At 40.0% G+C, this 24530-nt stretch overlaps 1 protein-coding gene across 8 annotated transcripts in view; it reads left to right on the forward strand.

Annotated features, from left to right (window-relative positions):
• MAP7 (microtubule associated protein 7) overlaps nucleotides 1-24530 on the forward strand; it is a 116475-nt gene that overhangs the window by 40176 nt on the left and 51769 nt on the right. The window lies entirely within an intron of this gene.

Raw genomic sequence — 24530 nt, forward strand, 5'->3', positions numbered from 1 at the left:
AGTCACTTAGTAGTTCAAATTTTTGTCCGTGGTGCATTCCAGCAGTTAAGCAGAGATTAATTTGAACCAACAGACATGGAAGCAACAGTCTTTCCTCAAACTAACATCTAAATTGCAGTAAAATGTATTTAAACTTAGCCAACACAAAAACATGTTCTGACTCTTCTGCTATCTATCAAATACATACATTTCAAGGGAATATATTGTGTTCAGCAGTGACAGGAAGCGTGCAGCCCAAGTGCAGCCTCAGTTGGGCAGCACTCACTACTCTGAGGATGCACCTGTGCCACTGTTGTTCTCTGCCATCAGTTCTCCACATGTGCTCAAGCACTTGCACCTGCCTTCTCACTCAATTTTGTTTCCAACTGCAGCACTTAATGGGCTGAAATTATGTGAGTATTAACAGATAGAGAAATATTAAGTAGCTTGATAGCAGGTAAAAAAAGGACCTGAACTGTGGGATGGTGAAGCCTGTTTTTTGGATATATAATTTTAATGTGATGTCTTAAGATGCATTCAAAACTTTCTTATGCTCCCCTAATTATCAGCATAGGTCATTCCTAGCAAGCTGAAGGGCAAAATGTATACTAGAATGTAGATGATTTTCAAGAGATGTCAGACAGATTCTTTACTGAAAGCTGAAGAAGTCTTCAAATTGGTAGCTCACGTTATCTGGTTTTTCTAAGACTCTTGTTGCAAAACCTGTTTGATGTTCTTAGTTTGTTGCTCTAATACCTGCAAATAGTGCTTGGAAAAGAGCAACTTTGGCATCTTAGCAAGACCATACATGTATGAAAATGTCTTAGTATTTTGGGAGTGTTTCTGCTTCCTGATAAAATTTAGGATAACTCTGGGCAATTCTTAAGAAGGCATGTAGGAGGTGAGAGCTGATCTTGTAGATGCAGTCACTCGAGAAGCTGAGTTTCTCTGGACTTTAGTGGCAGGTTGCTGTTAGGCACATTGGCACATGCTAGATTTAATCTTTAAAAAGGGGGTGATGTGACACAGTCCGATTTTTTTGCTCCACTCTACACACTGAGAGAGCTTTTCAGATTGGTGACATGCCCTTACTCTCAGGTTCTTAATGCTGCTTCAGCTGGACTACTGCATCAAACTGCAGAGCAAGCAAAGAGTGTATGAGGAGGGATATTTGGAAAGGGAGTAGGTGGTTTGAATGTGTTACATCCATTAAGAATGTCCTGAACAAGAAGTATTGCTGCTGGGCCTGCCAGATGAGTAGTTCAGAAACTAGGTTATTGTGAAATAAGTTGCTGCTGTTGCAGTCACAGATTTGTGAGCTTTTAGCTGAGGAAAATACACTGTATTTGTGCTGAAGCATGCCATTGTTTGTGCTATGATAAAATACAACATTTCTGCTGCTTTAATCTATATTTATACAAGGGCAGAGGGGTACTGGTAGTCTTAGGAGGACAGATTTGGAGGAGGCACTCTAGAAAATTTGTTTAATTAAATCATAACCAAGTCTTTCCCTCAGCTGTACAAGATGCAAAGATAGCTCTTAAGCCTGCAAACTTTAATAGTCTGAATGCACTCATGGAAGCAAAAATGATATTCCATAGGACTACAGCAGACGTAAATAGGACCTGTAAAGGAGACTGTGACACTCCAACTAGTCAATGAATGAGTCTTTAGGCCCTTTTCGTACTTTCTGCAGCTTTCACACACTGCCCAAGTGAGACCTGGTCCCCCAAGCCTTGCAGTCAGTGTTAGCAAGTTCTTTTTGCTTAATGAAGCTGTGCCCCCAGACTCCCAGGGGCTTGCAAACTTTTGCATGATGTAGAGCCTTCTGATGTAGAGATATTTTGTCAGCCTGGAGTGGGTGACGTACCCATGATTTATGAAGCTTGTTCATCTGTCCTGGGAAAAAAAATTTTACCTATTCTGTCTAGTGCTGGCGAAATATGTATTTTTGCAATAATGGAAACATCTGTAAAATAAAAGCAAGACAGGGAAATAGAGACTAGAGTTTTCAGAACCTTTCCTCACTGCTTCAGCCTCAAAGCTGACTGATGTACTGGCCACAGAGCCCCTTGGGATTTGTTGTACTGTAGACTGTGTATTAGCAACATCTGCCCCTTTTTTTCTTAGGCTGCTGCTTCTGTCCCCTGAGAATGCTGAAGGATGTGCAGAGGATGAGGACAGGAAACTGCACAAAGAAATTTGACCCTCTCTTTTCTCCTTCTGAAGCCTGAGCTCTGCTTGTTTTTCCTTTAGAAAGGTCTTCCTTGTGGTGACTAAGCCCAGGGCTCCACTTGCTAATAGAGAGGAATTATGTTATTTTCTTTCCATTCTCCAACTTTCTTAATTAACATTTACATCGCTTAAGTTCTGCCTGCTTGCATGCCTTCTCCTGCTACAGTCTCTGAAATAAGTGACTTAAGAATTTGATAATTATATACCTTGAAAAATTAGTATGTGTAATCCATCTTGCTGGATTCAAAACACTTATGTTCTCTCTAGTTGCTTTTACTCTGTGGAAAGACTGATATTATTGAAGGCAAAATTAGGAATGGACTCGGTGTTAGCTTTTGGGATTTTGAGGACTATTAGAGATTATGGGAGCTGAAATCTCTCACGGTAAATTTTCTCTACCTCATGGGAATAAAAAGAAAGATTACTTTTGAATAGGAGAATGAAATATTTCTTGTTTGTTGAAATTCTTAAAGTTTCTGATTTAGCTTGATGTTGCCTTACTCTGTTCTCACTGGGTTTCATCTTCAGCTAGGCCACAATCAGTATAACATGAAGTGCTTCTGGAAAACATACACACTGTATGTTTGCCTGCATTTCAATACTCAAATACAGCAATAAGGTAACAGAATCATGTCAGAGAAAGTGTTGAAATCAGTTCTAAAATGCAGTCTCAGGTTAAAGCACTTTGGGATGGTTGATGCTGTTTGTTACATCTGTCCTCATACCCAGTAGAGTACTAATATGGCTGTGGCAGTAAGAGAAGATGCAGTTGAACATCTCCTACACAAACAAAATTGTAAAGACAAGTACACTGTTGCAGATGGTTTTATGAAGAAAAAATCAACCCAAAGAAACAAAAAATCCCAACCACAGATGAGAGAGCTGCCAACTGTTATGTAAATGTCGAGAAATCCTTAGAAATCTGCACTAAGATGTCTGCATTTTTAATACACCATTAAGCTCTTAGCCTTGGGAGGGAGGCCCACATAAGGCTTTTTCTCCATCTTCGGAGTTAGTTCCGTAGCTGTTTCTCAGCTGGTCCATTTAAGCCTGACCGCACGTAGTGAAAAGAACCCTTTCTTGGTTTGTGTGTGGTTCATTGAACAAGGTGGCTGCTTAAAAACACGAGTGTTTAGTATTATTCATCATGTTACCCTTTGCTTTTACCCCAACTGACCTTTTAGCCCTGTAGAAGAGAACACATGCAGTAATTAATCCCCCCATGCTTATTATTTTAGGGCACTTGCATGGTTTAGGCAAAAGTAAGAAGAGGAATATAAATGCAAATACTTTCTACCATTTGCTTTTAAGGGTAGGATGGAGCGTGACAACCTGGGCTGTCTGCTGTGTTTGAGTGAGTTTTGGTCGTGTGTTGCCTTTAGTGGTATAGAATTAAATGCAGTTGGCTGGTTGGCCACCTCTTGACAGGAGCAGCCAGAGCTGCCTCAGGCTGCTGCAGCTGTAGGGGAAGTATGTATGTAGCTGTCATATCTTCATTGGCAGGATTAGGAACTTCGTGAGGTAGGGAAGGAATATCTTGGGCACTTCTTTGGATCCAGAATGCTTTATGGTAGGAATTGTTAACAGTTAATGATCCATGGGATGCAGTAAGCTTCAGATCTCATCAGGCATGCAAAGTATCTGTTAAAAATAATACAGAATACCTTTGAAAGTAGTTTTATGAATAAATATGAAAAATGTACATGTTACAGGATAGTTGATTATTTGTCCAGCATTTCATGTGCTTAGAAAACGAAGCTCTCATTAGACTTGTTTTGAGAGCTTTTCTGGGGAAAAATTGTAACTTGGCCTGTAGTAGCAATTAGACACTTGTGAATCTGGGACATATTTAAGACTTTCTGGATTATATTATTCGAATTGGAGAGGCATTTTCTTTCCATTCGACTAGTATAGTTCCTTCTGATTTGTACTTAGCTCAGAGGAGTCTAATTCTTTTCTATTCTGTCCCTGTAACTTGCCTTACTTTCCCGTTTTGTCAGGCAGACCCAGAGTAAGAGTCTGTTCTGTAGCAGCTAGGGATTTCTGAGTCAGTTCAAATCCATCTCTAATGAAGAGTCTGAATGTCCTTAAATTTGTGCATAATGGTCTCTTGTCTTAAAGAAGGGTTGTAAATCTTATGTATAGGAGGAATTGCTTGTAGGGTAGGAACTTTGAGTGCTGCTACTACATAGAGAAGTTTTTAACATATGCAGATGTATGTGTTATTTAGCTTCCTAGTGAAGGGGATGTATAGCCTGACTCACAGTAGCACTGTGTGATGCATGAATTACTTGGAGTACAGTGTCCTTCTCCCAGGTTGCTTACAGTCTCCTAATCATTATACTATCTAATCCCAGATTAGATGTTGAGAAAGAACAGTTTCCAAAGCCAGTCAGTGTTCTTTAGCTTCTGACCAGATGACTTACTAGCATGTCTTTAAGAGATTTCCTTGGAACATCCATAGAAGATTATTGTTCTAGTACAGATTTGAGAGCATCACAGGGAAACTCCTGTCATCTAAATATAACATTAATTCTTCTGAGGGGAATATAATGTACACCCCTATTTTTCTTTCTTTTTTTTTTTTTTTTTTAATTTTTTACAATATTACCGGGGTGATCTTCATTATATTCAGTGGCACGTGTAACTCCACACGCTACCTGAATTTCTTTCAAATAGGGAATTGGCAAGTGGTCTGCTCTCTTCAACAGAACTTCTGTTCTTTTGAGGTAGTATGATATTGGTTTGCTCTTAAAACCACACTGCTTTATTCCAGTATACACTGAGCACAGCTATGAGGGGAAGAATGAAGCAGAATGTTGCACATTCTGCAAGTGCAAACAAATTGCATATCTAACACAGTCTAATTGCATAGGTCTAGTCTTCTATCAAAATAAAAATAATTTTTCCTGGCTTACCAGAAATTAATAGATGGTTAACCTCCTTAATTCATACTATTGTTTCACATTATTTATGAACAGATATCAGGGACACCTTTATTCAGGGAAAAAGGTCTTGAACTCCCAACTCAGGATCAACTTTCACTGGTTTGTGAGACAGTGCCAAATAAATTCAAATGTAGACAAAATAAAACTTTTATATAGTGTGCAAATTTATCTATTTTCTTGCTACTCTCTCGAATTAACTTAAATATATATAAATATATAAAAATGCTTATTTCTAGTTGTTTTGCAGTCTAGATGTAGCAATAGCAGGAGGTTTAACTGGTATAGCTAAATTTAGACTGCTCTTAATTTGCAGGAGGTTAGGAGGAGATGAGAGCTAGGACTACCTACTGCTAATTATGCAGGTATGGATATCAGTTCACTGTGACATTAATGACTGTTCATTTGTGTAGTTTGAAAATGCGTGGGTTTGGCATTTTTCGTTAGTGAATTTTGGAACTTCAAAAATGGAGGGTAATTCTCTTTCCCTCTGGCTTAGCATAATGGCACCACTGTGGCTCTGTCTTGAATCAGGTACTGTTGTTTAAGGCAGTGTAGAAATGCCAAGAAACAATCTGCGTGTTCAAAGATCTGACAATTTTTAAAGCTGTGTGAATGTTCAAAAATTGGCAAAGGATGGTTTTTCTCTTGATAAGTAGTTTAAAATAGTCTGTTCAAGAGCTGTGGTGGTTAGGATACTGTGTATGCTTTACGGGCAGCTTAATTCCGGTCCAAAATATTGTGTGAGAACACTGAGAAGAAGAATAATTTATCTTACTGTGATGGCTGCAACCAGTTCCCAATCACTTGTTTCCTGAGACCTCTCTGAAGAGCACAAGCTTGGTTTTAACATTAAAAAATCATATTCAGCTTTACAGTAATGTTAGGCCTTGTATATTTGGTACTTTTTTTTTTTTTCAGAATCTATTTTTCTGCTTTCCAGGCCTTGAAATAAAACTGCTCCTGATCCCTTCCAAAACAAAGATATTTAAAAGGTGATACCAATTGTCCCACTTATCTGTTACGACCTGTGCAGCAAAGCAGAGTATTGGACAGCAGATTAAACACCTAGCATGTGAGAGAATCCACTCCCAAGCCTGTTGTCAGTCCACGCACAGCATGGACCTTGTCATCTGAAGAGCCCTGAGAAGCATTTCAGGCCTAAATTTACTGGGTGACAAGGAAAACAAATAGGGTGGACAGGTAAAGAGAAGGGGTTGTGCTCTATATAAAGGAATGGCTTGAATGATTTGAGTTTGACCTTGGGCAGGTGACAAGCCAGTAGAAATCTTGTGGGTGTGAGCACAGGTGATGCTGTAGTCAAAGTGTACTGCAGACCTCCTGATTAAGAACAGGAAGCTGATGCTGCTGCCTTTAGGCAGCTGAAGAGAGCCTCACAGTCACAGGCTGTAGTAGTTATGGGTGTCTCTTAAATAGTGTTCTGAAAAGGCAATGCAGCTGGGTGCTAGAAACCTGGAGATGAGTTTAATACATTCCAGAACAATTCTTGATGCAGGTGATAAATGAACTGACTAGGGTCATGCTCTGCTGTACCTGCTGCTCACAGACAAGAACTGGTGGGTGATGTAAAGGTTGAGGGCACCTTCGAAAGTGCTCTCTTGCAAACCTTGATTTTGCGGAGTGTTCATCTCTAGTTGCATCAGCTTTTGGCATTGATCTTCTATTAAAAGCAGGAGAAGTGCTTGTTGGAAGTAAAAAGTGCTGACAGTTTTTTTTTTTTTATTTTTGTTTGTTTTAATTGCAAAGCTGGCACAGCAATAGGTAAGTAAGTAAGTAATGGCCAGTCTTCGCGAGCGAAGATTTGGGAAAGGTCATTAACCCTTCCAGCCTGCGCAGTGGATTTTTAGGTGAGACACAGCGTGCGCTGAACTGAGCCCACCCTTTAGTCCTGAGGTTCATCTGCCGGGGCCGAGCAAAGCTTGGACAGTGGCAGTGAGGTCCCCAGGATGTAGGTTTGTTTAGAGTGACCTTCTCTTAGGTGGATTGCCTTCCACGGCTGACGAGCTCCACCTGCCCAGGGGGCCGGCCTCTGGTGGTCTAGTGGTTAGAGTGTCTGACTCTCACCGCTGCGACCCGGGTTCGACAGCAATAGGTAAGCACTAATGAAAGTAAGTTATCTGGTACTCCAGTTATTGGAAGTAATGTTTTAAAGTGTTTTGGACAGAAACAGAGTGTGTCTTGTGTTGCCTGTGTATTTTGGTGCTGAAAAAAATCTCCGGAGCAGTTAATTAGGGGTGAGATTAGAAAGGGTTTATTTGCCAAGGCAATAGGTGATATAGACGCGCGCCCCGGCCGTGCCCGAGAGGTTACATTTTATAGCATTATCCATCCAATCCCAGATGTGTCCACCCTTTGGCCCTTCCTCTGGTCCGCCCCGGGCCCTCCCCCTGAGAATTGGGTCTGGGGTCTTTTTGGGACCACTTACTTCATCATCTTCAACTTCATCAGAGTACAAAGGGTACATGATTACCTAATTTTTGACCGTACTCTGTGGTTTAGGCCCTGATACGCTGTTCTCCAAACAGTCTAGGCCTTTGCCTTGACAAAAGACTAAACACTGCTACTGAATTCAGGGGTAGGTTTGATATAGAAGGCATAGAATGGGGTAAAAGGGTTAGGGAATGTGTAAACAAGGGAAAGGAACAAGGGGACAAAGGGGTTTCTGCTTTTTAAAACCTACAATTCTTACCAGTCTTACAAATATTAGAAAAATAAAAAAACCATTAGGGGCTTAAGGCATCACTTGTTATTGTGTCCTCCGTAGTTGTGATATCAATCTTAATTGTTCAGAGCTTGGCCCAGTGATGTTCTGGAGTTGCCTGTCTGTGCTGATCAAGGGGATGTGAAGCAAAGTGATCTCTCTTACACAGCAGTACCCTGTGTGACTGTTTCAAAGTGATTGACATTGAAATATCCTTTGTGTTGAATGAAGACAAACCAATAAGGTGGACATGGATTATGTTATTTTAGTCACATTCCACAGAGCTCTAATAATCTTGTGTCCTGGAACCTCACTGGTGGTGAGCTACTCACTGCCCATAAAAATTACTTTTATGAAGGATTGAAGCAGGCTTGATGAGTTCTGTCTCCCTGTGGAATGGCAAACAAAAAGGCAAGGCTTAAAGAATAGCCTTTTAGATAACTCCATTTGCATCCTTAAAATAATTTCCACCAGTGCAATACAGGGAACCCAGGAAGCACTTAGTACTAGCCTGGTGCGAGCTGTGTGTGTCTCCCATATAAGCAAAAACTGTATAGTTATAGTTTAGTCAAGCCAGGAAGTTGCCTGTGTGGGAATACTGAAGGTAATTTGTGGGAACCATTGCATTGCTGGTATGGAGCCAGTTCCATTCAGTGGCTGCACACAAGAAAACTTAATGGCTCTAGCAACCGGCCTCCCAAACGCTGTCTCTGTGACCAAAGGGAAGAGCTGGAGTGACTTGCCTGAAGGTAAAGCAGTCCTGAGCACTTTTCCATCCCCACTTCCCCCGTTCAGGACAAAGAAGAGAAGCGCAGTCACACTGTCAGAAGTTACCCGACCTGTTACCAGTGGTTATCAGACATCTAGCGCAAGCTACCTGGACTTTCAGAAATATGGCAAACAGTGTGTTTCTGTGTAGAGTATGATACTATGATTTCAGCATTATGTTGCTAAACCATTTTCTCCTTTTTTGCACTATTTATGTAATGTATATATTTTTGTGATGCTTCTTTTTTGTGCTGAAGCGGAAAATTTAGGTTGACTTTGAAGTACTGCGGTGGCATAGATAAGTTACTTGCAAGAAACACACTTATTAGAGAGTCCATTTTTTCTCTATTTTCGTTGACCAAGAGAATCAACACAAAGAACATGGTCTACCAAAAACATCTAGAGGTATACATGGTACGCTATAGTTCAGTCTAGCAATCCTTGTAAAACATTTGCTCTTTAAAGGCAGGAACCCAACTGCTATATAAAATACTGTTAGCAAGTCCTCATTGTTTCTGGGGATAAATTCAAAGATCCTTTGTGAAATTAAATGTTTAGCTCTGCTGTCAAAGTGAGTGGTATCTTTTATCTTTGGTGGTACCGGTCTGTCATGGCTAGGCTGCTGCAATGAAGTATGTTCTTCTAGTGGCTTAGAAGTCTAAATTCTTCTTCTCCATCCACAACAAAGAGGAAGCTACTGTGTATTAAAGTGCTGTAATTCCAAGAAGCATTTCAGTGATGTTGTAAAATCAAGATGTTTTGCATAATAAAATAACCCCAAGTGAGAATTTCATCCTTCTCATGCTTGATTTGAATTTTACAAGGCAGATGGGAAATAATAAAGGTTGCATAACATTTCCTATTAAAAGAGCCTTGTTTCAATCTCTATAACTTTGCTAGATTTAAATTGTTTGGCCTCTGTTTCTCTTTTGCCAGGTTCTCTCCCTTCTCTCTTTTATTTTGTTCATCTCCAGCAAATGGACCAGTTGCTTAAGAATGAGATATGGGAAAGTAAATGGGGATTTTTACTTCTTTAAAAAAAAACTATCCATGTCAAGGCATGGCTTAAGGACATAATGCTTTAAAGAAAATATTTGAAACTGGGGACAGTATGAATGTCGTTGTAGAGTTACACCTCCTCCTGACCCTGTGAAAAGCCATTCAAATTAGCCCCCAAAAAAGTCACAATTAGCTCATGCCTGACAGGGATGCATTCAGCATTTGAGTGCTATATTTCTGTCCAGGTTTTTTGACTGAACCGAGGCAGCAGCCTTTCTTCTCAAAAGCTTTAGGCTCATCAGTGGTTGAATGATTCACAATCCCTGTGGAATGAGTTAAGTATGCTCCTCCCTGGAGCTCCTGGGGCTGAGGGAGAGCAGCTAGGGAAGAAGAGTCCCAATCTTTGCAGGCAACTCTGGCACCAGGTGCACCAACTATGAGCATAGAGGCTTGCTCTTCTCCAGTGGTGCCCCAGGTACCTGCTGCTTGGTTTGTAGGAAGAGTGATCTGATGCCTCTGGAGAAACGTGAGGACAAGGAGGTGTTTGGGTTGGAACAATGCTAGCCAGAAAACTACAGGGATAAAACGTAGAAAGGAGAAGACAGTTGCAGTGTCCCACGTTCAGGAACAAGAGAAGGAGGTTGAAGAGATGTGGAGGGGGGCGTAAGATAGGAAAGGAGACAAAGATGCAGTTCAGTAGGGGAAGGGGAACAGGAGCGCACCTGGTGGAAAGCAAAGGTGCTGGTATGTAAAGTTATCTATTTTTAATGCTTGTATGTTTTTAATTTTAGATGACTGACATATGTCAGTACATAATACAAGCTTCTGGTTAACTTTTTGAGTTTAAAGTCCAAGCTCTGAAAAGTTAGGAAGTCTCAGAGTGAAACTTGACCCTGCAGCTTGCTTTAATACAGCTTATGCATGTACGTACTATGAAATGATTAGGCATGTGACTGTGATCTTGAAAGTTAATAGCCCTCTCATCAGTAAGGCTAAACAACTGGGAATGAAGTCAGGCTTTGATCTATCTCAGTAGTACTGCATACCTGATGGTACAGTTTAATGGGAACTTCAAAAATCTTCTGAGATTTGTAAGAATTTGTACTTTAATTACTGGAAACATTTGTCCAAAAGCAAAGATTTGTGCAGGTCTTAGTGTTAAGGATGAGAGGCATTTGTTGCAAAACACTGAACACTGGTTCAAAATAATATCTGGGTTTGGGTTTTATTCTGATTATGACATGTTGCAGTGCTTAGTCAGGTGTTTTACATTACATACTCTGTCATGTCAAATTTATAAAATAATTAAAAATTAGATCTGAAAAACAAGGCAACAAGTTTAACACTTATTCTGTTTTTGTCTGTTAGACACAATCTAAACAGCACCATGGATGCTTTTCCCGAGGTAACTAAGGCATCAAATAGAATTACAATAATACTTTTTTTTAATACCCTGTTTGATTTGGTGGATATACCGACTACTCATGTATATCAAACCAAAAGCAGTGGAATGAGGTAAGGGAAGATTTTTGTTGGTTTTGATTTATTGTCTGGAGCAAGCCATTCTTACATATGTTTTTTTTCTCTAGAAGTCTTAATTTTGGGGGGTTGTTAAAACCTTAATATGGCTGGATCCTCTCAGACTGGTTTTGAAATTGTGGAACATGCTTAAAATAACATCTAGTCAGTCAGAGACAAAAAGTTTCTCTGAAGACTGAGACATGTCTTTACGTCTCCAAAGGCTTACGAGCTGCAAATTATGGCAGTCAGGCAGTGCAGTCACCAAGAGAGCTAACAGGCAAGTGCTTGGAAAGCCAATGACAGCAGTGCTTAAGGAACTAAAAGAAAATCCACATGGACTTGGAATGTTTTATGCTTTTATGATATATGAAGAGCTGTTGTAGTCCTTGACTTAGGGCAAATGTTGGTGCTGCAGATAGAGTAGTCTGTGTCTAAGAGAAATCAACTGCCCATGGAAATTCTTTAGAGAAACAAAATTTACTTTTTAAAAAGGCTTCTGCACATGGTGGGAGTGGGGGTGGGGGTGTGGGGTGGCAGTATATAAAGACAAGATCCACTTTTTAGTGGTGTGACACTCAGCCTCAGATCCCAGAGAGAACCTGGGAAAAAAATAAACTTTGGGTTTGATGAATTTTAGTGATGAATTATTCTTATAATACAAAGGCCAAAGAGCTCTAGTAACCATTTGATGTGTTCACGTTAAAGAGATTTTAAAAGTAACTGTTACTGTTATTTAAAGGTTGCATGTAAGTACCTTCCCGTTCAAATATATAGCTTTGCCTCTCTAAACATATTCATTTATATAATTTTTCCAAATACATAGAGCTCAGAAATTATTAAGATTGTTTGTGCAGACTCAGTTCTGTGCATGCAGTGTTGTAATTAGCAATTAGAATCTGCTGCCTTTATGCCAAGCAATACCTAACTCCTCAGGAAGTCCTATTTCCTGACAGCTGGACATCAGTAAAGAAGTGGTCCCTGAATTGAAAATAGAATTTTCCAGTTTCCTATGATGTTTATTTTGAAAGACAGGTTTTCCAGTAAATGGTGTCTTGAGAATTTTGTTGACCTCTTGGTTGGTATTAGCTGTATTTGTCTTCTGCCTCCTTAAATACGACAGTGTAGTCCTGGCATAACTTTTCACGGTGATTGAAGTGATGAAGGATAAGACATGCAACAGAAATATATTTTCTTAAGTCAGTGTTTCAGCTTTGTTCCTTGCTCAGCAATGGTAGGAAACATTCTTTTTTGCCTCACTGTTTCTGTGTATATGCATTTTATACCACATTAATTGCTTGCTTTATTTGGCTTGCAGTAATAGGATATATCTTTATATAAAGAACAGGATAAGAAATAGCAAATGGAGTGTTGCACTTGCTCTATGTAGTTACAACAACCCTTCTAGTGAGACAGAGGCAGGCTACCAGAAAACTGCCTGTTTTCCTCAGGCAAGTGTACTCTGGATTAGAGTAATGGCTTGAACGTGTGCATCCAGCAACTTAACTGCTAAATAACAGCATGGAGTCTTTGTAGTTTTAACTGTTTCGGAAATAATTGTCTGTACAGAAGGGGTTATATAAACAAAGCCTGGCTTCTGTGAATCTTCCTGCTGTCTGTAGTTGAGAGGTGGTTGTTGCTATAGTAACTGGCAGGCATTATTCATGTTTTATTTTTCTGAGACTGGAAGGAGGACTCTGAACATCTCTGCAAAATTTGAGCTGCAGAGAGCTTTGCCCAGGAAACCCTGCAGCAGTGAAACGATTACCTATGTTACTTGTCTTGGTCCCAATTAACTTGTAGGTAGTCTAGAATTTATCTATCTGGAAGAAAAATCCCAGCAAATGTCCCAGACATAAATCTAAGTGGCCTAAAGTGATGTTGTATGAAGATAATTAGGTACCAGGAACAGCATAGCTATCTCAATGTAATGCTTAACGTGGCTTTTCAGCCAAGTCGAGCTCCTGTGGTGTCTGTGTTGACAAGGCCCTCGCACATTCAGTACCTCAGTTAGTTCAGGGTGCCAAGTCAGGAGATGAAACCCATTCCATTATTAAAACAAAACATAAGCAGCTGAAATCTGTTGCTTCTGTATAATGCCCAGAAAGCCAGTACCTATCTGAATTTACTCCCTATAGAAAAAAGCAGTTCCAAAACCTCACCTTGTTTCCATGGTCTAAACTTCACCTGCCATCAGCAGACAGATGGTGAAGATAACATGTGTTTGTTATTACACAGGGCATACTGAAATTGCACCTGAATATGGTATACAAATGTGGGGATGTCCCCATATGACAACAGAATCACTTGGTTACTGTAGAAAGGGGTTAATTATTGTGAGACAGAAAAACAGTAATGCCTTGCTTTTGAATGGTCAGTATGCTGCCATATATGAAGAAATTCTTTACTGTGAGGGTGGTGAAGCACTGGAACAGGTTGCCCAGAGAAGATGTGGATGCCCCATCCCTGAGATTGTTAAAAGTCTAGGTTGGATGGGGGTTTGAGCAACCTGGTCTAGTGGAAGGTGCCCCTAGGTACGGCAGGGGGGTTGGAACTAGATGATCTTTAAAGTCCCTTCCAACCCATGATTCTATGATGGCAGAAGTACCACCATTATGGATCTACTCACTAAACATGAAGTCACTGGGATAGTAACTAAGAACCTAAGTCATGGTTAGGAGCTAAGTCATGTCAGACTTGTGCAGCCTTGGGGAGGGTTAAACTTGGGGAGAGTTTAAAGCACAGATGAAAGCGTGGATACGTACTGAGTTCAATAGGGATGTGATGACTCGTATGTGTCAGTGGGTTGGCAAGAAGAAAACTCTGTGTCAGTCTGGAGAGCTTTGTGTCAGTGGGAGTATCCTAAATTAATCAGTAGATATTGTTAATTTTGTGACATATTCTTCTAAGTTTAAAAGATATATTGCATCAAAAGAATGCTTTATTTTATTTTCCTTTTTGGGGGAGAGAAGTGATTACATTCTCTTGTTACAAAGCTGAGACCAAAGAGGTTGAATTGTTTTTAAAAATATTTAGGTCTTAAGATCAAATTGCTTAATAGAGCAATGTATAGCAAAGTATCCATTTTCCCCTTCTCTCCATCTCCATATTCACTTTACTGCAGTTGCTATCTATGTTTTTCTAGAACTCAAAGGCTGCAATATGCTTTGATCATTGTGCCCTCTGAGCAAGGATATCAAATAATGGGGATACTCAAGTTGCTTTTCCCAGCTCAAGCAATCTGACCTTGGAATCAGTGTGATATAGAAAGCAGGCTAGTCTGTGCCTAATTCTCCGTTTCTCAGCAGTAGGTGTAAACCTCATTGTGACTTGGAATTACTCACAGGAATTACCTCATGGTTTGGAGAAAGGTCTCTAGTTGAAGTCCAGAAAGGTTTTTTTTCTAGAAAATTGTACAGGTGCTCCATTTCATAATCTCTGAGGTGACCTTCCATGTACAGCTACTACAGCAATACACTGACACTGATCCTGGATGTGGGAATCTGTCTGACATTGTGGCAGCAAATGCTGCCTGCAGCAGTCAGAAATCTGAGGAGGAAAACCAGCTGGTACTCTTGCACCTTGGCTGAAAGTGTTTGCCCTTGAGTAACAGACTCAAATAAATCACTGCATCTTGCATATTGCCTAGTTTTGGTATTTGAAGAGCACATGGTCTAAGATAGGCTGCACAGTGTAAAATGGAACTGAGGTTGCCCTGCATGCCCTCAGGCAGTGGTATTTCAGCTTTTGTTTTGGTGATGTGTAATTAAAAAGCTTCCATTCACGTGTCTCATCTGTGTCTGGTCAAGCTTGTCGGCCTTCTGGTCAACTGCAGAACAAGCTTCACAGCACAGGCTTTTTCAGCAGACAACGGGGCAGGGACCTTTTTTCCACTGGTCTTTTTGTGTTAATATCCTTGGTTTATATTGCAGTAAGATGATGCAATATAATTATCCAGAGGATATAATGTGATTGTCAGCTTTTTTGTAGGTGCTGTTACAGATACTGTTTCTTTTATCATATTTAAGAGATTCTAAAACTCTCTACAAAGGCACTCAGGTTGGTATGTTCTATGTTGTTTAATATTTTAGGATACAATGCTTTTTAAAGCTGACATAGTCAGCCAAAAGTAATCTTTTATAAATATGCATCTCCCAGTGGAGCGGTTACACAGTTTTAATCTTTTAAAAAAAATTTTAAAAATGCCTCCCTTTCCCTATAGCTAGTTGCATCATCCAGGTTTATGTCTGTGGATTGTTTCCAAAGAAGTCTATTTATGCTTCTGGTTTTTAGTGTTTTACATCTGAGTGCTAAATTAGCTGTGACAGTTTTAAATCCTCTGTTTATCTTTCAAGTCAACAATATGATTAACACAATGGCAACTTTTATACCATTCCATGAGTAGTAAACACTAATACTGATGAGTTTTCACTTCCGCTTAGCTCAGCCAGGACACCAGAGATGAGGAACATCGGAAACAGTGCTTTCTTTGGCAACTCTGTTGGTAGACTTCTATGACAAGTGCCAGAGCAAAAAGAACTGGTATGGTCCCTGCAGCTTGGTGTCTTTTAATTTATTAATATTTGCAAACCAGACCATTAAGTTCTACACTGTTGGAGGTACAAAGAGCTGTACTAAAGCATCAAGATTTTAAGAGTCGAAAATATTTTAATGTAAAAGTAATTTATAGGTGTGTTTAAATAAGGCATGAACTTTGCTTTACTGTTTCCGTGAGTAGAAATGAAATACAGATATTCTGTCATTCCTCTGAGTCAAACTTCTAACTTGTAAATGTAGTCTCTAAGTACTGCTGTTTAGCCTTTAAAAGAACAGGCATTTTCCGTTTGCTAATGATGGAAATTTCAAAAAGTTTTTACCTGAAACGTGAAGGCTTGTATTACCTGTACCAGAAATAGCCAACTAGTCTGTAGTCTGGAAGCACTCTTTGATTCACCTTAGTTCCCTCAACAGTTCCTTCGACCTACTTTCCTTAACAAAAGAATCTAAGTGTTGACATCTAACCAGAATGAAGCACAACTTTGTATTCTTTCAAAGCAGAAGTCTAGATTTTAGTTTTAAGACACTGGAATGCATTAGATTCGAGCCTTTTGGAGAATTCACACACACTGCAGTTCTTACTGCCTCACTACTGTAGTACTGGTAAAAACCTTGTAGATCTCTTTTAAAATAATTTTATCAGTGTTGATAATTAAAATGTTTTGTTATGAAAAGATTTTGATTGGATCTCTAATGGTATAGTCCTATCCATTCTTCTAATAGTTTTCTGAAGAATTTAAATTAGGAAAGCTGAGGATGTTGGTTTAGATGTGATTCTGTTTTTCTTCTGAAGTGGTAGTTCCGCTAGGGAAATCTTTCTAGTGTCTCTCTGTGAACTTGGTGTTCAGTGCTTTTAAGAGGGGTTGGGGTTTTTCAGGTGCAATGGAGTGTGGACACTTGACACATTTTTCTGACTTACTCTGAAGATTTTAATATTGAACATGCAGATGCTTGGTTTTTGCCTTTTTATCAGCTAAACTGCATGTCTTTTGGTAATTTTTGGCCAGCCTTAGGACTTTATGACCTACTTACCAACTGTCCTTTGTTCCCAAGCTTACAATTTTAAAATGCAAGTAAAAGATAAGTATGGGATGCAAGTATGGAATGAATGCAATTACCGAACTCTAGAGCAATAAATGGCACTAAAATATTAATGTAATAATATAAGATATTTAGTATATTGTTTGTATATATAGATATGAACACAAAGAATAAGAAATGTTAAAGACTTGCAAGATGTATGCTTACTGTAAATGTGGAGGGTAGCTTTTACATGTCTTGTTCATAAACTATGGATGTTAGAAGAGACAAAAGTATCTTCTAAAGTGGGAAAACTTTGATTCATTTTGAACTTTGCTTTTTCCTGTATTTGGCACCTAGATCATGGCTCACGTGAATTTACTTACAGGATAAACGCTCAGGTTTTACCATTTGAGAAACTCTTTAAGTTCGTTTGCTGTTGCTTTAGAATAGAACAGCCAGTTGCTGAATGCTCAGATTCTTATTCAGTCAGGTATTCAGGATTTCAATCTTAATGTGGTTCTGAATTTAAGCTAATAAACTTTATCAGCTCTGACTTGTGTCTGCACTTTCAACACACTCCACCCAGCACAGCAATACCTCTGACATGACTGACATGCTAGCCAGCTACTGTTCCCAGTGGCTAATAAAACTGCCTAGACTAGCCCCACTTCTTTTTTCTTACTTATACAGCCCCAGAAGGCTCTTTTCTCTGCTTAATTCTGAGTAGTTAAAACAATGCATTTTTTACATTGTGCATATCAGGCATAACATGCTATATAAAATAAGCCAGTGAATGTAAGAGTGGGGTTTATGTTTGGGGTTTTTTTGCAAAGTTCATAAGGAAGTAATTCAAGGTAGCAGAATTGGATGCTAAGGAGTAAAGAATATATCAGTTCCCAAAATGCTCTGTTTTAAATTTCCCAGTTTAGCGCTGAGTTTCCTCTGCTGTGTATTGGCAACACTTTTTTTACTGAAGTTTGTTCCAGCTGTCATTTCTGATGCCTTCCATATCTCTCAACACACCCCCCAGCTCTCTTTGACAGTTAAGTAGCAGTTCAGTCAAACAGGGAGATTAGCTGACAAGTGGCAGGTACAGAACAGCTAGATTTTCTTCTTTTTTCCCTGTAGTCTCCCCTCCTCTGTTTTAGCTATTTCTTTTTTCTCGTGGCTGTTTCTCAGTAGTTCTCCCTCACTTGCGGAATTAGAGCAAGAAACTCTAAGGTGGTATCTCCCCTTTGGTGCGCAGTGCACCCTTTACCCAGAGGCGTATCTGTGCTGTCAGGCACGCATGGCTGTCTGCATGCCTGGGGCTTACCTATGCTTGTGCTCTCATCCACAGCTTTGCAGCCTGTGTACAGCTCACCTTTTCAGATGCCTGCTAGGATGCAGTTCAGGGGGAGCTGCTGTGCACATCCTGACCGCCTGACACAGGTCCAAGCAGCACCTCTTGCTTGTGGTCCCCAAGTGCCCCTTCACACTGTGTTTAGTGTGTTGAAGATTCCACTTCTGGAAGTAGAGACCTGGTAGTATAGCTGCCTCTGTCCCGTGGCTGGTTCCCTTCTTTGATGGAACAGAACTTAAGCCTCTTTTATCCAGATTTTCAGCCTTGCTTTGAGGGCTCTGCTTTGCCTTTCACCTCCCTGGAATAGCTGGTTCACATTGTGCAAGCATGCACTCGATGTGCCATGGTCTGAGAAGCGAACGTTTGTATTCTGCACAGCTCCTGTATTTTCAAGAAAGCCCGTCAAAAATATCCATGCGATGCTTCCCAGCTCAATGTTTCCTTGGCATTCTGTGTTTTTTCCAGGGTCTGGGCGAATATTGCTTCTGCTTTCCAGCACACCCTCATGGGGCTCTAATTCTCGACTAAGTTTTTCCCCTTGGATCTGCTATCTTAGTCTCTTAGGCCAGTTCCCTTTGATCAGAGTTCACCTGGTATGTAAAGAAGAACTAAAAGCTTATACTTTCCTCCCTTGTCAATGTTTCCTATGAGACTTTTCCTCAGATTTGAATCTTATCAAGATAAAATTTCTCTTTGCTCTAGTTTTGCTTCCCACTGCTACCAATTCCTATTTCTGCTTACACAGGCCTCTTCTGGAGAAGCTGAATGTAACTGATTTTAGTACTTCAAGAGCAACACCCTAGACTGTAAGGTTCTTAAAGGCATTTTTTTCTGACAGATACTGATCATGGGGTAAGCTGACATTTTATATGAAATTGCTTGTCAGTCCTAGAGCTTGTACTTATCCTGGTGTTAGAATTATTGATTAAACCTTTCAGATTGTGAAAGACATATTGGAACTGATCACAGATTTCTAAATAGAATTAATTTCCATCACAAAACTTTTTTAGGAATAACCTACTGGTTTTCCACTTGTCTTGTTTCAAAGTAAAACTAAAAGCTGAACCAACAGAGATCCTCCCTTGCAGTAGTCAGCCTTACGGATCCCTTTCACCTCTGCCTCTGGGATGTTAAAGTACTGAATTCAGTGCTGCAACTGATTGCACTTAAGAGCTCAGCATTTAAAAAATGCATATTATTTAGTACCTTGCCTTTTTCCCCCCTCTTTTTCCCCTCTTTTTTGACATAGGGAAACTGAGGTATAGTTTTCTGTTTCATACTATTGCATATAGTAATGGCAGAGCTGAGAGAGGGGAGCTTAGTGTTTTTTGATTCCCTCTCAGGGTCTTATTATAGACTGTGTTACATCCTTAGCAGACCAAAATGCAGTGATGTAGAGCACGTGTCAGGATGGCATCAGAGTACTTTAAGTTTCTTTGGTGATTTTGTCCTCCAGTTTATTTTGCAAATGTAACTTGTTCTAAATTCACAATCTAAAGTAGTAATTTTTAACGTGTGACATTTATTTCTTTACTATTCTAAAATAAAGCTATGGTAATTTAGTTTTGATTTTTTTCACTGTTTCTGTGATTCAAGCAACACAAAATCCATTCTAATGCATGTATTTAACTTGTATTGCCAAAGGAATATATTGTTTCACAATTGCATTTTAATCCCCCCAAAAGCTGACTTTAAATGGAAGTTCTACACTGTTCTAACCTTTCAAGCAATTATTGGTAGCTCATATCTTAAATTAATTCTGATAGATATACATTTCTGGTGTGTCCTGGCTTCTGTTGCTTAGTTAAATAAATATTTACATACTTGCAGTTAGGCATTTCATGCAGGTCTGTGTAACTAACACTAGAGGAGAAGCATGTGGTGAAAGGAGGTAGAGAAAACTCACTGAAAATTCAGGGGAGAAAGTATTTGACATCTTCAAGGAATCTGCATTTCTGGCAGCTGGAAGCAGATTATTCCACAAGTTTGAAGCAGCTTTGTCAAAGCTCATCTCAAGGCAAATTGGAGTTTCACTAATCTGTAGTGAGCTGCAGCAGTCTTGTACATCAGTGACTTTGGATGACATGTTAGATAACGTTGAGCATAACGTTGTGTTTATAGAGTAATAGGGATATTGCTTTAGCCCATAAAAGTAGTTCAGAGCAATCCTTACACCAGACCGGTGCTCTGTTTCCATCAGTTATTTCGCAGTCACTGAGCATTTAACAGGAATAGCTGAAGTAAAATGGATAATCTTGCTCCGTTTTAAAATTACTATTAACTTGCAGATATGTATGCTTTCACCTTTAAAAAATGGAGTTGGGGGGAGGGGGCGAAGGGACAACTTCCAATCACAATAATACAATGTTGCGTTGATGTGTTCAGAAGGAAAACAAGGTTTTGATTCTGCCAGGGCTTCAGTCAGTGGGTGATTTCTGTGTGGTCTCAAAAATCTGTGCACTGGATAGGTAGGTTAATTTGCATATTTTTAGCCCTTGTAGGCCTCACTTAGACAAAGCTTTTTATCTGACTTTTTTTCTGAAAGTTATCTAAGAGAATGGGTGTTAGAGAACCATCTCGCCTGGGGAGGAGGGCCAAAGAAAAATGTTTAATAACTGACCAGGGCATCCTGGTTTGGAGAGTTCATCTCTGGATGACAACAGTTGGAAGACCATTCATGGTAGCAGGTCTTTGCAAAGTGAAGATGGTGCAGCTCTTCACAGCTTTTCTGATCTGTGGAAGGTCGGGGCCGAGTGTTTATCCGTATGATCTCTCAGTTGGGATGGTTGAGCAGTGTGTTCTTGTGAGACTCTGGACAAATCATATAGCACTTGAGTTTAACATCAAAAACGTTGGAAGGAAAAAACCACATACATCAGAAGAACCACATATCAGAAAATACCTGATGAAATGAAATAAAAGAAACAGCCAGACTCCTCTTTGTTGCACACAGTGACAAGATAGGAGATGATGGGCACAAAGCCGTTTTACAGAAATTCCTGTTCAGACATAAGAAAAACTTGAGCACTGTGAACAGTGGGCAAAAACTGGCACAGGTTGCTTAGAACAGTTGTGGAGTCTCCATCCTTAAAAGTATTCAAAAGCTAGCCACGCATAGCCTGCTTGAGGCACCCTCACTTTGAGTAGAGGGTATGGACTAGATGATTTCCAGAAATCCCTTCCAGTCTCAACAACTTGGATTCCTAGATTGTCTTCCCCAATATATGTACACTATTATCCAGGCTGGCTTCAGCATTTCAAGTTTCCAGAATGCTTCACAGAAAAATGTATGGGTTTCCCTTTCCCCATCCACGACGTGGGGGAGCCCAGCTCTAGTTCCTTCTCCGTCTGAAGAACCATTTCCGACGTCTTGTGGGACGGGGAAGGGGGACTCCAGAAACAGGGTTTTTCAGGCCCCGAGCCTGGAGGGGAGAGGTGCCCTCCCCTCCCCCCACCACCCACGTGGCTCCATGGCAGGCACAGAGACAGCACACCGGGCGTGGAGAGGAGGCCAGAGAGAGTTTATTGTTGGGAAGGGGTTTATAAAGCTTTTAGGAGGGTCAAAGGGGAACCAATCACGAGTTCAGGGTCACACAGAAAAAACCATCAGGTAAAGGGTCAACAGCCAATAGGAAGGGGTTAAACAAAGGACCAATGGGACACCTCAGGATACCTTTCCCAGGACACTCCTGCATGGGAGATAACAGTTGCTGTGGGGGGTGTTGGGAAGAAGAAACACGTGTTTGCAAAGGGACCACAAAGAGCCATTTTAAGACATGTTTAAACAAGTTTCTCATCAGATATAGTGCTACAAAAATGTCCTTTTCTAACACTTCTTAATGCAACTTTTAGTCCCTCCATGTAAAGATAGTGGCTCAAGATAAGCAGCAGAGGAAGTATTAGGTAGTTAAATTATATTTCTCCTGGCATCTGTTAGATTATTGAGTATTGCTGGAACCAGTGCTGTCAATATTTAGGTTTGGATCTTAGATGTTTAGTTGTCTGATTAAGCTGTTTGTATCTTAGCTCAAGAAGTATTTTATGTGGGAGAACACCTACACTGGTTACTAAATACTCGTGCAAATTCTTATTTGGTATCCAGCATCGTTAAAATTCATGGTTGTACCATCTGTTCTTTTCATCACTTGTCATATGAGTGGTCATATGAATGTGTACTCAAAATGTGTCACAAAATATTCCAAGGAAATGTTAGACAAGGAAATATGGGGGAAAATATTACCTTGTGTACCTAGGCTCTGTTACAAGTGTATTTAATGTATTTTCTGGATGGCATTTAAGCAATTTTTTGAAGTTAATGAAGTGTTGCATAATCCCATGGCACAATGCTTGAAAATAATGTGTATACACAGTATGAGAGATGCAAAGAAATTTGTGCTGAAGCTATTAGAACATCAGTGCTCTCACTAATTCTTAGAAACAATATTTTTACTATTTTGTAAGAGTTTCCTCTTCTGTGTGGTGCCCTAGGCCAGGCTGATGGGAATTGTGATGTAGGCCCACTGCATTACAGTGGTATTTTTTCTGAGAGTGTTCTGAGTGGTTGATACAGGCAGGAGAAAAGCTTGTTTTACTACTACCTTAACTTTGATATGATATGACTATGATATGAAGTGTTTAGAATCACAGAATTGTTAAGGTTGGAAAAGACCTCTAAAATCATCAAGTCCAACTGTTAACCTAACACTGCCATGTTCACCACTAAACCATGGCCCCAGGTGCCACATCCTCTGGTGCAACTTGAGGCCATTTCCTCTCATTGTGTTGCTGATTGCCTGGGAGAAGAGACCAGCCGCCACCGGCTACCACCTCCTTTCTGGTAGTTGTAGAGAGTGATATGGTTCCCCCTGAGCCTCCTTTTCCCTGGGCTAATGTCATGGTTTGAGAGCCTCAAAATCCAATTCCCTAGTCTAAGCCCCTTCTCACATCTCAACCCAATGTGAGATGGGTTTTCCAGACAACCACACGAGACTCAAATTGGGGGAAAGGGAATATATTACAATGACTGGACAAATAAATACTAACATACATTATATACAATCTTAATTATCTCTACCATGACATTAGTATTTACAATGGATCAAACCTCTTCTCCCCTCCAAATAAAAGTCCTGGAGGGAAGAAGGAAAGATCCCTTCTTCAGAGCAGCAGTGTCTCTAAGGCAGCAGGTTTATCTGTTTCGCTCTTCTTCTCATGCAGCAGCTGGATCTCTGCCAGCACACACGAGGGGTATCCAACCCCCTGGGGTTTTACCATTTTATTACTGCCAGGGGGAAAAACTGTTTCCCCCCACTACAGCTAAACACTCCTAGCTCCCTCAGCCTCTACTCATAGGACTTGTGCTCCAGACCCTTCACCAGCTCCATTGTCCTTCTCTGGACACACTCTAGCACCAAATATGGCTTTTGATAATAGTAGATCCTACCAGGCCTGGAGGTGCAAGTGTTCAGTGTTGCTCAAATTATCTTGGCAAAAATCGGTCCATGTACCTATAGGTCAAACCAATCCTTTGTATGAGGCCTTTAAAATGGCAAATTCTGAAATCTTTTATTGGGCTACCTTTAAAGTGTTAAGAGTTCTTGTTGTGATTTGGAATCAGTATTTGTTAAGTTCAACAGTGGTTATTTCTATTGATCACAAGAGACTTACTACAGTTTTCAGGGAGAGGAGTGACTGACAATTATTTAAAATTTCACACGTTTTTATTGGTGAGATGATGAGATTTTTGAACACTGCTCTTGGCAAAACATTGCTCTTGAACACTAAACATTTGATCAACACTATTTTTCTGTTTCCCTAACCTGCCTTCCACCTGCAAAAAGATTACAGTACATGTAACGTAGGTTTTTGCTGCTACCTTTTATCCTCTATGTTAATCCTGAAACATGCTTGTGGAGAGTTAAGTGAGGAAACAAAGACTTTTGTGAGGCCATGAAGGGAATGAACTCACTTAGGCACTAAGTCCTCAGTGTATATTGTTAAAGCTGACATGCATAAGAAATTGCTTAGAGCCTTCTGAAAAAAAGCTTTTTTTAATTATGTTTTCTAAAGCGCCTGTTTAGCTTTTAAATCTGGAGTAATCAGTTTTTTCCAACTTTCATTTCTAGTGATATTTTTGTTCAAATGAATTGGTGTCTTTCCTCCCTTAAGCTTTGTTTAATATAAACTATCTTTTTATTCTTGCTTGCAAATATTGCAAATATCCTCGTTTGCTGTTTGTGGAAGGCTTCTTAGAATTCTTACAGAATTCTTACAGAGTTCTTTAGACTCTTCCCAGATTGCTGTGTTCTGGACTGAAACACTCCTGTCATGGAGCCGCTGGATAAAAGAATGAGTAGTAAGCTGAAAAAATCGTGGCATCTAATTTCCTGGCTTGTTTTTTAATTACAGATAGGTGCTGAAACAAGGAAATGGTTGTGATTTG

The sequence above is a fragment of the Pipra filicauda genome, unplaced genomic scaffold (assembly GCF_003945595.2).
Source record: "Pipra filicauda isolate LSUMZ 115617 unplaced genomic scaffold, ASM394559v2 scaffold23_size5868930_pilon, whole genome shotgun sequence".
Lineage (NCBI taxonomy): Eukaryota > Metazoa > Chordata > Aves > Passeriformes > Pipridae > Pipra > Pipra filicauda.